General features: G+C 37.4%; 1 long non-coding RNA gene across 1 annotated transcript; it reads right to left on the reverse strand.

The window, feature by feature from the left end:
• Positions 1-13,186: 13,186 nt before the first annotated feature.
• LOC148133017 (uncharacterized) lies at positions 13,187-14,911 on the reverse strand. The gene is made up of 3 exons (XR_015747035.1): positions 14,714-14,911; positions 13,334-13,449; positions 13,187-13,239 (listed from the first exon to the last, which is right to left on the reverse strand). It is a non-coding gene; the product is annotated as an uncharacterized LOC148133017 (long non-coding RNA).
• Positions 14,912-15,260: the final 349 nt, after the last annotated feature.

Below are 15,260 nucleotides of genomic sequence, written 5' to 3' on the forward strand. Positions count from 1 at the left end.
CTAAGCTGCCAGATAATAGAACAAGGTATCGTTTATAAAAGTCCCTTCTTTGTGTATATATTCTGCTTGCTTCTGCAGCACTTTATTTTCTTTCATTCATTCAGAAACAGAAAATACTATCTCAGATTAACTGAATAGGCCTTAGTTTTCAATATTTCCATCCTATGAGGAAACATTATTTTCCATCTTAAAATGGTATGGTTGACTATATGGACAGATGGAATGTGAAGCCCAGACATATTTCTTCATATACGATCCTGCAACTGCATATAACACTTTCATTGATGCCTTGGGAGGCTTGCAAGAGATCAGAGTACAATTAGGAAAGAGAACTTTATGCATATGGAGGAAAAGCAAGTTGATTTTCAAAATTCCCTCCTCCCCCTCTCCATAAACACACATTTCTTAGGGCAAGCTGGTTTTTCTCATCCCTGAGAAACTGAGGACAGGAAAGGCCACTGAAGAATCGTGCACACAAGCATTCATTATTAATTATTCCCTTCAGTGAAGTTGTTAGTCATTTGCTATAGGTTTACATGTTTCAGACCCAAAAGTTTTATGAACTTCCTTTTTTAGTAAGGTGACAGTGGTTAAAATAGATAAGCTTACATTTAGCAAAAGCAACTTTGTCCACTGGAAAAAGGAAAGATTTGGGGACAAGAGTGCAACCAAAAACATAGATTCTAGATTTTTCTCCATCTGTTATTTGAATGACTATGTTTAGCACCGCATTTTCTCTTAAAAAAACAGACCTAAAACATTAGTGTGTTGCAGTTACTTGGAAGCAAATCTTAATTAATGCAGATTTGAATAAACATATATTAGATATTAGATATATAATCTAATATATATAATAGATTATATATCTAGTATATAATATTCAATTATAAATATTTATTTTTACTACCTGGAAATGATCCAAAATTACATCAACATTCTCCTACAGTCCATCTTCCCATCCCTATTCTTATTTACTAATCTATATTCTCCATTTTCCGACAGAATTAGCTACCAGCAAATATTGCAAGAATTAAAATTCCAGCCAAAGGATATGCAAATAGTGAAAGATAGCTTGTCAGTTAATTATGCACAGAGAAGCAGCTCAAATCTCTTGCTTTATATCTGTTTGTTTCTTCTTTTCCAAACGCTTTGCCATTGCCAGCAGAACTATTTTAGTTTTATTTGTATGTTTTTAATTATAGTTTACTGTCTGAATTTCCTAAAATATACACTTCCAGTATTTGAGAGGCTGAAACAGAGAAAATTGTCCTTATCTTCAATATGACCCTTAGTCAATCCAACTCAGTATTATGGATATGAGTCTTTCATTACCTGGTTCCTTTCAGATTTGTCAAGAATAAGTCCCAGAATTCTTAGCAAGGATTATGGTGGCTGGAAATTTTGGAAGAAAGTCTACAAATTTGAAATGCTCCCTAGTTGGGAAAGATTGATGAATGCTGATGGCAAGAATTTCCCAAAGTTCGAAAAAGGAGCCTTTCTCAATTAGAAACTGATTCTGAAATTATTTTATGCAAATTATCATGATGACTGAAGGAAAAGAAAAGAGCTTGTGGGATGATGCATATTTTACAATTTGTTCTCCCTTGGCCTTTGCAGATGCCTTCTTGTTCTTTGAGATTTTTGGAGATGTGCAATCATATTTTTCTCCACTAAATAAAGTTTCATCATACAATAGCAATAGCACTTAGACTTACATACCACTTCATAGTGCTTTCTAAGCAGTTTACAGAGTTCAGCATATTGCCCGCAACAAACTGAGTCCTCATTTTACTGACTTAGGAAGAATGGAAGGCTGAGTCAACATTAAGCCATCAGGATCGAACTCCTAGTAGTGGGCAGAGTTAGCCTGTAATACTGCATTCTAATCAAAAGTGCCACCAAGAAAAGAAAATGTCACCCTCCCAAGGTCCATTTTCACTGGCAGAGTTACCATGGCCTGGGTCCTTCACTGTTCCCAGGGTGGCCCTGCAGGCCAGATCTAAGCACCTCACAGGCTGGATCTAGCCCATGGGGCTTGAGTTTGACAGCCCTGCTTTAGATGGTTTATTGTTAAGAGATTATTTTGACTATGAGAATTGGCTCATAGCTGTTACCAACTTAATACAATTCTGATTTCCAAGCAGAAATCCCACCTCTCCTTTTTAAATTCTCTAGCTGCTTCTTTTAATAGAGCCATTCTAGTTTATCCAAAATTTGAATCTGGAGTCCTACTGGAGGAGTGGAGGAGCTGTGGAAGAGCTGGCTTAGTGGTTAGAGTGCAATATTGCAGGCTAATTCTGCTGACTGCTAGCAGTCTGATCCTGACCACCTCAAGGTTGACTCCACCTTCCATCCTTCAAAGTTTGGTATAATGAGGACCCAGATTTTGGGGGGCAATAGGCTGACTCTGTAAACCACTTAGAGAGGGCTGTAAAGCACTACGAAGCAGTATATAAATCTAAGTACTATTGCTGTTGCTATTGAGTGGTTTTTCAAAACAAAAACAAAAATCCTGCTTGTGAGTTTTACTAGCTTGATCCTATGATGCTGCTTCAGAGCCTTGTGAAGATATCTGCTTTCAGAGTGCTCCTACTGCAATTTTTCCATTGTGGGGGTAAGAAAGCAAAACATGCTAAAACTGCAACATTCACAACTAACCCTTCTCCTTTTTCTCCTCTCCTTCTCCTTCACCTTCTTCTCCTTCTCGAAAGTGGCTGCTATAAATGTGCAAGAGAAAGAAAAGAAAAAAAAAAAACACAGGCTGAAATAAGTGAAGCTGCATTTTGGCATTGACACCTTCATTTTCTTTCTGCCATGTCAGCATTATCGGTAGCGTTAAAATGCGACATTGGTGGAAGCCTTTGTGGTAGAAAGGAAACACCCATGCACCCTCTAGACAATAAGCTCCAGTTCAAACAGCAGACTGTCTGCTGTATAAATGTGCACAGGAGCGCGCCTCTGACTCCCCGCATTCCTTATTATGCATCCCCAATCGCAACGTTGTTTATGCAGAAGGTGACGGTGAAAGCTCACATTGATTTCCCTTTCATAGGAAAGGAGATGCTTGGCGAAAGGTCAGAGGCAGTCCTCCTCCCCTGTGACAGATCTTTCCCTGTGGTAGAAGCCGATTGGCCTGGTGCCTGACAATCGACTATGAGTGACATATTTTGGGCAGAGCTATGGTGAAATGGGAGCCATGTGGCTGATGTTAGTAAACATTATCTCGCATGGTCTGGCAGGACACCCTCAGCAGCAGGAGGGTGAATGGCTGGCAGGCCACATGAACTGGACACACAGGCAGCAGTGAGCTACCTAGGAAACACAAGCCAAAGCCTACAATCTAGCAGCTGCTCCGGTTGCCTTGGCAACTGAGACCTGAACAATGAGCTAGAAATTCAGCATGCGAGCTGCTTTTATTGAAAAGCGCCCCCCTCCCCAACTCAGGCGAGGTCAGACACCCCCCCAACCCCCCACGTTAAACATGTTCCATTGGCAGTGGCAGGTCCTTATTGTTTGGATTGTTGTTGCTGTACATATATAAAAACACAGGATTTCAAGACTCACTTCTTACGTTAGTTACTGAGTGACCTTGTGCATTTGATAATGGCTTTCATTAATATTTGTTGTTGTTGTTTTGGTAGTACATATTTGCTCGTACAAAATCTAGTTTCCTGTGTGGATTTTACCTTTTATCCTCCCTGGAGCTTCTATCATAACATAAAAAGGAAATTACTAAAATTACTAAGAAATTACTAAAATTTTAAATTACTAATTTAAAAGTATGAAAGAGCTATAGATATATGAAACTTGCTTACAGATATATGGTCACTGTGTATTCTTCAAGCTGATAGCAAAAAAATAGAATCAGTATTGAAATATGAGGTGCTGAAAATAAAAAAAAACCCAAACATTTAAAAAAATTAAAATGAAGAATTCAGTTTCCCTTGATCCTAGCTAGTAACCACTTAAATATTTGAATTTTTCTTGAAATATTGGAGATTGTTGCTTATATTTATTTAAATTCTTTTATTGGATGATTTAAATTAACCTTTCTTTTACTCTTAAGAACCATATTCCAAATATGCCTGCCTTGCTGTTTAATGTATCGGATGGAAAGGAAGTGTTCCTGCTTGCATTTTGCTAAACTTCTAGTATGAATATTTGCGGTCAGTTTTGTCATTATGGACCACTCTCTAATTTTGATGTGCCATTAAAGATTAATTCTTAATTCCCCTTCCAGTTATCCACAATTTCATCAATTTTAAATATATGTCAGCCAGGCCATACAATATTTTTTCTTCCTTTCAATCATAACTGATTCTGCAAATCCCTGCAGTTTCTTAGTGAGGTTTCTCAGAAGTGGTTTGCCATTGTCTCCTTCCTAGGGTTGAGTGAAAATGACTGGCCCAAGGTCACCCAGCTGGCTTTTTACCTCAAGTGGGACTAGAAATCATAGTCTCCTGGTTTGTAGCCCACTACACCAAATTGACTCTTATTCAATTACCAGTTTTCTTTATTTGTGTATTTATTTAACACAGCACATTTGCGTGTTGTCATTGCCATTTGTTAGAATGGTATATCATAGAATCTTAGAGTTGGAGGGAATCAAAGAGGTCATCAAGTCCAACATCCTGAACACTTCAAGATTCATGACACCATCTCTGATCAAAGACTATCTGAACAGATGACTATATTAATAGCAGATGCATCGTCTTTCTGAATTCCAAACTCCACGTCTTTGTTTTTGCTATTTTCTGTGGACTAGTTTTACATTCCCAAGTTGAACTCAGTACTCTCAAGTCCTGTAGCAAATGTTTTCAAAAGAGACAGCCGATTTTATTTGTTCATTTTTCAGCTCCTACAATTATTTCACTCCCATCTTTTCTCTGCAACATAAGACCCTAACTGAATATGGAAGAATCAGGATGTCTATTTGGAAAAACCAACTAACCAGCTAATGAATACTTGAGGAGAATGAGTGAGGACACTCTGTTCTGCCCTCTTCCTCTGCTTTCAACATTATTTCCTTCTTTATGTTGAGGCCTATTTTTGTGGGCTCTGCATGTCATTTCAAGATCTAAAAAGAACCTCTGCTTTCAGAAATAGGGGATAGCAGCTGTCTGACCATGTCTGGCCTGGGAAGCTAAGCAGAGTCAGATCTGGTTAGTCTTTGAATAGGACACTACTAAGAATTATACGGTTGGCAGTGGTAAACATGGCAGTATCATAAGCAGCTTTTGAAACATTTCTGTTTGAAAAGAAGCTTGGTGTGCAATAAGAAATGACTACTGTTTAAAAAACAACAACCAAACCCCTTCCAGATGCTGAAGTAAGTTCACAGTATTATCCTTGGCATCTACAGGTCATTTTTAAAGGCTGCCTTTCTATCTCTGAAAGTTAAGTCGAGCTGAACTCAAACAGACTTCTCTTTTGACATGAATGGGATTGTAATAAAGTTCTAATTCATTGGTAGAATTGCATTTTTCCTTTTGCACTTAGGAAATGAATATCTATGTGGATTTTCATGACTGTAGCAGAAGGGCCCTAAGTTCCATGTTTGTATTTACTTGCAAATTAATATGATGCAATTATTATCACAGCCGGCTAGCAAGCATGCCAGTCTTGGAAAAGGTTGAATAGGTAGGTAATTTGAGTCAAGTGGATTTTATCAGGGTTTCCTTCCTTTGTTTTGATACTGGATCCCAGAACATAAATATGTCTGATTTTTAAATGATTCCATGAATAGGTAAGTGCTTTCAATTAAATGATTAAAATGCAAATAAAAGCATGTCTACTGTTGTCGGTGCGGAGATTGTACAATATGTTAAATATGAAAAGCGAATCATACATTATGGATTTAAAGCACGGTCGTTCATCAGTGAAGCTGACAGTGTTTCAAACTGAAGTCATTCCAGAGCAAGGACTTTTATAATAATCTTTGTGGGAGAAGTGGTGGATTTTTTTAACCTTGAGGCAAAAGCATGGGAGAAAAGAAAGGACACTTCTTCCCATGAATGGTTTAATGTTTACCTTGAAATATGAAAGGCAATGGAAAGTTTATTATGTTCTGTGTCCTACATATGCTATATTTGCACACAATTTGCACACATATTTGCAAGAGAAAGTGGCCACACCAAAATCATTTTGATTTCAGTGATCATTATGAAGGTAAGTTTTAATGGAATTGAGCTTGGTTTAATTTTCTGGTTATGCTGAAGCACAGTTGTCAGAATTCTAATACTTTATAGCAGGGCTGTCAAATTTGCGGCCCACGGGCCAGATGTCTCATGCGCTGGCCACGCCTATGCCCAGTTTAGTGAAGGGGGAAAAGTCGTGATATGTCACGTGACAACGTGAGTTTGACACCCCTGCTTTTTAGCTTCTGGCAATGTTAAATATTGAAATTCAACATAGCTAGTCTTGCAGATACCAAGAACAACACCATGGACTTGAATTCTAACACACTTAGAGTACATTAATAGAAGGCCATTCTAGACACTCAGTGCTATCAAACAGAAGACAGCGTACAAGATATTTTCTGTTCCTTTTCCTAGAATAAATTTCTTGGTTTAAGATAAATTATAGAATTGTGGGGTCTTTCTGGACTGCAGTATTTAACTGCTTGATTCCCATAAGTCAACCAGCAGGAAATGAAGCCATTTTAAGCAATCTCTCTCTGGGCTTCCATCTTTTTGTCCTCTGTGACATAGGAGAGCCTTGTGTTTTGTCCAGACTGCATTTAACACATCCTCCAGCTAATGGATTCTCCTATTTCTTTATAACTGTGGAAGGAAGGAAGGAAGGAAGGAAGGAAGGAAGGAAGGAAGGAAGGAAAGAAGGAAGGGAGGGAGGAAGGGAGGGAGGGAGCTTGCCATTCCCTTCCATTGCAATTTCTTTATATAGATTTCAGAAAGAGAGGTAGAATGCCTGCCAGGGGACATAGTAACCAGATGGAATGAAGGTGTTTCCTTGCAATGCAATGAAATGCAGCGGTTAAACCTGAAAGATATCGCATAAAACACAACTTTTGATACACAACAGTACAACACAACACGAAAAAGATGGGTGGAAGAGATATGCCTAGTAGGCTGGGGAGGGGATCTATCTATGTGGCTCTTAAGAGTCAACAACAACTTGACGTCACAATTTTTGCATTAAATCCTTATCTGATAGTACAGTTCAGCTACATTTTCATATAATACTAAGGCAAGATTCTAGGTTGGGGAATAGCACAAAATAAAGTAGAAATGAGTTATACTGCAGGTTCAGGTTTAATATTAAGCCATGAATAAGCAATATAATAGCTCCAGAAGCTTCAATGTCATTTCACATTGGACAAGGAAAACACACATAAATGTAATCAATTGGATTATATAGAATCTAGAACAGGAAATAAACCAATAATCATTGCTTTGTTGTATTTAATAAATAAGTTTAAACCAGGTGATGTAATAAAAATCTGTTCTGTGGCATTGCTATCTTTTTTTAATGATAAGCTGTTCTGTAAGAACAATTTTCCAGAGCAATTGCCCCCAAACAGAAATATTGTTATCCTATTGTTGTTAGTTAGCTAGCCACAGTAAGTACAATCCTTGTTAGCTATTAAAGAGTAGATGTTGGCACTGGGAGTTAAGCAAACACTGCCAGCTAAATGTATGTTTTTATAAGAGGAAATGGCTGTTTTGACCTAAGACATTTATGATCCAAACTGTTTTAATTGTTTAAATTGCTTTTTTAAAACAAACAAACTTTGTAAGCTTTTGGGATGAGTGTCATGAGGTTGGCGGACATCTTGAGGAGCATTCATGCCTATTTGGATGAAATACTATATATAATTCCTCTTATTAGAATGTTTACATTGCCTTATATCAAACAAATTAGCACAGCCCAGGATTTGTTTAAAAAAAATTACCTTCATATTTCTCTTGTTATCTGGTCTTCCATTTTAGAAGAATAGTCTAATTTGTTATTAGGATCTTGCTTGAAGTCTTCTCCTCGTATGACCTTTATAATAACTTATTCTATTTATTTTAAGGTAATGATAGTAGCTGCCACATGAATTAATGGTTAGAATTGTATCTTATTACAACAGGCATAATGGTGAGGTGCAACTGTAATGTGATAAATTACAGGAGTAACATGAAGGTCCCAGGAGTTATTCTGCTGGCTTCCTATTACGCTGACCATGTAACCCAGCCTTCACTTTATGTTCTTGAACCAGCAGAGAGAATTTGCAGTACCATTTGTTCTTTTTATTATGTAGGGAGCGTTCTCTCTCTCTCTCTCTCTCTCTCTCTCTCTCTCTCTCTCTCTCTCTGTGTGTGTGTGTGTGTGTGTTTCAGTTGAATTATAAGCTTCTTAGCACTTAAATTCTGAGAAAACTGCTAAGGGCAAAGCTTAACAAACATTTGATGCCTCCTTTCTTCTATTATAGCCAAATTGTACCTGTTCCTACAAATATAGCTTAGTAAAGTTCACTTACTATGGCAAGGCTAAGCCCTGTGCCGTTGGGGCTCTACACTGGCGTTTGCAAGTAATCCAACCAGGCCTGGTCTAATCTATTCTCTTGTAGATGTGCTGTGTGGGGAGAAACTGAGAACAGAGACAGCAGAAGGTGGATATCTGAGAATGGTCACAACCAGGTTACATCTAAGGAGGGGAATTTTTCGAAACTTGTGGGAGAAAACAAATATCTGAAATTAGAAGGAAAATGCCTCTGCTTTTCATGTCAACATCTCCATGCTGGCATCAGAGAGAATGTTTCTGCTTTGATTCTGACCATCTGAAATTATGAAGGGTGCCAAACAGGTAAACTATGATTTGGAAGGGCATGATTGTTGTGAGAGAACTTTCTGAGATGTGGTTCTAATCTCTGGGGAACTGCTCATTGCAGCTTTGTTTATGCGGGGGGTACGGAGTGGAGAACACTAATACAGTTGTCTGTAGCACAACTGTAACAAACAATCTGCTTATTGTGTATTTTCAAAGCAGTTTTTCATGCAGACTAACAGGTGGCAGATAGTCACTGTAGGCACACTGTTGGAGAAGAACAAATCTCAGTGAACCAAAATTGTAACATAGACATTGGCACAGGCTAAAGAAGAGAGATATTTTAGGAACGACATCTCAGTATTTGTAGCTGTGACTGTTAACTCTACACATATTTATCTTGCAGCCCTGAATCTCTCTTGGAACAAAAAGCTTAAATATCTTTGTATGAACCAGCAGCTGAGGTACAGGAACATAATTATGTGCATGTTTGTTTGGTTTTTTACGTGTGAATGTGTATCAACACACACACAAATACACACACACATTGCAAGAGAAAATTTATGAATATGTATGATTTGAAGGCTAAGGTTGTATATACACTTTAGTGCACTTTCTTAACACTTTGATAAGTATTAAGTTGTTTAGACCAGAGGTCCCCAATGCCCGGTCCATGAATCAGAACCAGGCTGCGACATGCAAGAAACAGCTATGCAAACAAGAGAAGCCCCTTCTGCAGGATGCAGGTAGCGCATGAAACAACATCCCCTCTGATTATGGAAAAATCTCTCTGTGGAACTGGTCCTTGGTGCCCAAAAGGTTGGAAGACATTCATTTAGACTAAAATGTATCTGAAGACAATAGATTAACACCAAACAGATTTAAGAAATACAGGCTTATTATACTTGATGGTATGAAGGTGCTCTATTTAACATTTGTTGAGGTCATATCGCCACAGGATGAGCACCAGCTTAGAATAAACAAAACTTAAAATAACTCCAGGGAAAATGGGGGAGTTGCTTGAAAACACTTTGCATAGTATTTTATTCTTAAAGTTAGTATTATCAAACTGAATAATTTAACAATTGACATTAAGGTTTTGGAGAGGTTTTCAAATAGGCCCTTTGTATTAGTGCATTGCTGTTATTTAAAATGAAACTGAGGCTAATGGCTATATACAAGAAACAGAATGATGGTATGTTCATAAATATATGCACTATTGGAGAATCAAAGAATGTAATTATTCCAGAAATTTTAAGCATGAATAGTTACATTTAGTAAGGGATTTTTTTATTTAAAAAATCCCAAATGTATAGTATTACAAAGTGGTAGCCAGAATCACAGCTTGCAATTCGTGAGAAGCCAAACATGATCTTAAAATATACCATTTGCTACTTAGTTAGTAATGAACACAAATGAAACAACTCACTTCTTGCTTGCAATGACCAAACAAGTTCCTTGGATAATTCATCTTTTTCAATCTAGGTAGGCCAGACTGGGAAATGCAAAAATTTTCTTTGCCAACCGGTAGTGGGGGCTATCCCTTTTGCCCTGTGGTCAAGAAAACTGTAGATATGTCACTAATACTATAGGGTAGAATGATTGCTTCGATTTGTTTTACTTTGATGTGTGAATCAGTCATTGTGGACTGTATACTATAGCTTACAATTTAGCATTATCTACAAACCAGGCCACTTATTTATTTATTTAGTGTATGGCATATCACACTTGGATTAGCAATATAATTAACATTTCAACTAGATTAGTAGAACCCAATAAAATATAAATGTCAAAAAGATCTATGTTCAAATAACAATATCTAGACCACAGGTGTCAAACTCCCTGCGTCATGTTGCCATCACATGACATATCGCGACAGTTTTTTCTTTATGCAGAGCTGGGGGGGCGTGGCCTGTACATAACACATCTGGCCTGTGGGATGCCAGTTTGACACCCCTGGTCTACTAGACCATCTAACCATTGAAGCACAGCATTGTTTATATTTTAAAAAATCAGATACTGGGCCAGATCACTATCACTTATTTATTAAAGTAATGTTAAAGCAAACCATGACATGGTTTAATGTGTGAACCTCACTCACTTTCATCATCCAAAGTTCTTCAAGCTTTCCTTTATTATCCTGTTGGTTAGCAAGTCAAAATGACTACAGTTTCATACATCTGATGGGAACTAAGGATTGCTCATGGAAGCGAGACTAACAAAATATACCTTCCATTTTCAACTTTCTTGCAAATTCATTGCTGCCTTACTGTTGACAGTGGGTCTACTTCATAACGGTGATCTTTTGTGATAAAGTGGGATGCAGTTCTCTTCTTTGGCATCTTAACCAAGTTGATTCAAGATAGCTCTGGAATGATAGCATTCTGTGGGATTCAAATCCATTTAAATTAGTTATGGTTAAATAGCTAAATTAAACCATAATTTAATTGGTTATCCAAATATAAGCATGTAACAGAATGCATATCAATACCAGTCATGTTGATGTTTTCAGAAAAAGGTTGGTATATTGGTATGTTTAACAATGCATTCTAATCCTAACATTTTGCTAGTAAAGAATGTGATGTTACTAAAAAATAAGTATACAATATATTCTTGAAATGTCTTAGTTTAGATAAAAGGAAAGCTATAAAACTGCTAAATGGTGGGTTTTGTTCTTCTGAAATAGTATTTGAGAAGTGTTGATACATTTTATAATGCATATTCTATAAAGATATAAGATAAGAATAAGTGAATATGTTCAACAACTTGCCTAAACTCATATTTGAAAGATGATGACCAGATTAAAAAAAAATCCTTGAAAGGAAAAGATTCTCTAATCTTCCTTAATTGATCTAAATTGTCTATCTTTTAACTTAAATCTTTCCTCTAATCTGAAGTCCTTATTTTTGTCTCATCTTTTGTTCTTTTATTTTTCAAATTAACAGTTTTAAAAATAATCTTTAACAACAGTTTATATATGCATGTTGTTATATTTCTCTTCTTTTATCATAAAGATCCATGCGGTATACTTTGACAGTGAAACTGAGATTCCATCTTGCTTTGAGTAAAGTCTTTGCAACTAATAGGGCTTTAAATGGTTGTATGGTCTATTGATATGAAATAGAAGTATCTTTGGATTTCACCCTAAATTATCTTTGCCAAGTTCATCTTCGCACATATTAATTGTTTATACAGTACTATACATTTGAGTACTGCTTCCCATTAAAAGTATAATATACAAAGTAGGATCCATGCCCATTAAGATTTAATCAGAATTGTTTATGTATTTATATATTGGCATGATGCAGTGATAACTTTTTTTTATTACCAGTTCTGTGGGTATGGCTTGGTGGGCATGGCAGGGCAAGGATGCTGTAAAATCTCCAGTCAGAGGTGGTATTTGCCAGTTCTCTGAACTACTCAAAATTTCCGCTACCAGTTCTCCAGAACTGGTCGGGGAGGCTATAGGATAATATTCATAGGTTTGGGCCCTTGGAGAAAAAATAGGAAATCCAGATGGCTTTTTTTAAGGTTTGCAGATAATGAGACCATGGGGGGAAAACCTACCTTACATATATGCAAAAGGCCAGCCATATTTTGTCCGTGTGAAAAATATTCTCTCTCTCTCTCTCTCTCTCTCTCTCTCACACACACACACACACACACACACACACACACACACACACTCACACACTCACTCACTCACTCACTCTCACACACACATACACACTCAGTCTAAAAGCATACCATAATTTGGTCAGTTTTTTCCAACCATGAGTACTATGGACTGAAACTATGGTTTATGAGCTCAGGGATAACAATGGCTGTGGACTCCTTGGTGCTCTCTGGGTTGTTGGCCATCTCAGGGTTGTTCAGAATTTTGGAGACCCATCCTGGTCACCCTAAGGTATAATAACATGCCAAATATTTTTACTCTTTGCCCACTTGCCATCATCCTTCTTAATTTATAATATTCAGGATTCTGAGGAGACCTTTGCAGTGTAGTATTTTTATAGTCTTTTAAGAATATAAGAATAACGTTAGTGCATCACAGCAATTAGTTCCTTTTTGCTTGCAAATCCAGGTAAATCTCTTTGGAAAGCCCCAAACTGAGCTTAGAATACAAGATCAAGTAACAATCTCCAGCCTTTCCACATCAACTACTCTGTCTAACCTAAAAACTTTATCATCCATCCATTTTTCTGAGCCTTTGGAAAAGCCATATAAGCTAGTGGTGATCACCACAGCTTATAAAATAAATTCTACAAATGCATTATCTTTAAGTAGTCACTCTGACATGTTAACAAAGGTAACAGAAGAAAATTAGGATTAACATTTTGCACCATTACAGCATAAAGACAACTTTTTGTAAGTAAAATAAAATGGGACATTAACTGAAATATTATATAAAACATACCTTTTCCCTCCAGATATATTGTGACAGATGCTACGAACAATTGTTATGGGATCCTTGGGAGGAAAAAAATTAATATTTAAACCTAAAAATGTTTCATGCAGTTCAAGTCCAATGTCTTCACCATATGTTTGTAGATGAATACTATACCTGAGGCTGTTCTGAGATGGTCAAACATCTGCTTAGTCTTAAATCAGAGTATATAAGATATAAGCATATTCCAACGTAGGTCACAAGTTCTTTGATAATCAGCTGCTGCCTGAGGCCTCAATTAAAAAAAAAAACAGCTTTGAGTGATTTTCAAGTAGTATATTCAGAGGACTGTTCTTCTAATTACATAATATAAAATTATACTGTTTCTTATATCAAACCCTAATGCATACACACATATATAACTACATATCTCCCCACAAATAAAGAATAGCAAAAGGCAGCTTGTTGCTGAAGTAGCCATCTGTGCTGATTATAAATGCCTTTTCTGGAAAACATTTTCTTGGCATGATGTCTTTGAAACGCATTAGCATTCTCCAATATTTTAATTATTAATACCGAATGGTTTACATAATTATTTCTTTTCTTGCTCAACTGCTTTCATTTCCAAAGAATCACGTTCTTTTTTTTTCTTTCCTCTCTCATCTTCATTTCCTCACTTTCCTCTCAGTCTCTCCATAATATCTCTCAATGAAGTGAATTTGGAAGGAAAATCTTCCCTTTTCATTCAATCTCCAGCCTAACCACAGCTGTTAGAAACATCCATTCAGATCAGGGGTGAGCAACTGTGGCAATTTCCGGACCTCTGGACTTCAACTCCCAGAACTCTTAAGCCTGCCACACCCAGAAATTCTGGGATTTGAAGTCCACAATTTGTAAAGTTGCCATAGTTGCCCACCCCTAATTCTGATGGAGTGTTTTTCTCTTCCCCTTCCCTTTTAAGATTTCTTTTATCTGCCACTTTGATAATGTGATATAAAGTAGCAAAAGAAACATTTGGTAAGGTAGAATGAGCATTTTTATAAACAAAATTATGAATATAGGAAAACAATTCATTGCTATAGGGCAGTGATGGCTAACCTTTTTGTCGTCATGTGCTGAAAGTGTGCGCATGCGTGCATGCAATATGTATGCCTGCACCCATGATGCAATGCGCATGTGATCTCCTGCCCCCTGTGCATGTGTGTGTGTGCTCCCCACGCCCCTTGCACATCTGTGCATGCACATGTGTCTCTCAAGCACGCCCAGCTTCCCGCGCATGCGTGGCAGATACCCGACAATCAGATGGCTGGTAGGAGGTGTGCGCACATGTGCAGTGGATCTGTTCTGGGTGACCGCTCATGTGCCGGCAGAAATGGCTCTGTGTGCCACCTAAGTCACACAACCTGCCACTCAGCTTTAACCTTCAACCACAACCTTACCTCAACCAATCCACCATCACCCAAGACTAGGCATGCACACCCCTAACTACCTCAATTCCAACTACTGCTGGCCTTAAATGCACGCTACTCAATGCAAGAAGCCTTGTGAATAAAATACCTGAATTTCTCCTCTTACTAAATATGGCTAAATTCCACATCATATTTGTCTGTGAAACATGGCTCAACGCATCTCTCACTGACTCCATTACCACAGTAAGAGACTATCATGTTTACTGATCAGATCGTGAAATTCGTAGAGGAGGTGGTGTTGCTATCTTCTATAAAAAGTCCCTACATCTAAAAAACATCCAAGTTACCCAGGAGCTTGCTATCCCTGAGACCATCGTCTGTGAACTGTCCTTAAATATCACATTTCGGTTCTTACTATGTTACAGAGCACCTGATTATGACATCGAACATGTAAACAAGCTAAATTTACTACTAACATGGGCAACATCCTGCCCACACACTTTTATCTTTCTTGGTGACTTCAATCTATCTCATATTAACTGGACCTTAAAGGAATATACAACTGAACCCATACATGCAACCTTCTACAATGCTGTTACAAATCTGGGACTGGAACAACTAGTAACCAACAATACTAGACTTAACAACTGCCTCGATCTCATCTTCTGCAATAGTTTGAATTTAATTTACGGAAT

Source organism: Notechis scutatus, chromosome 1, assembly GCF_049901735.1.
Source record: "Notechis scutatus isolate UNSWTSFEM ecotype Mainland chromosome 1, rNotScu1.2, whole genome shotgun sequence".
NCBI classification, from domain to species: Eukaryota; Metazoa; Chordata; class Lepidosauria; order Squamata; family Elapidae; genus Notechis; species Notechis scutatus.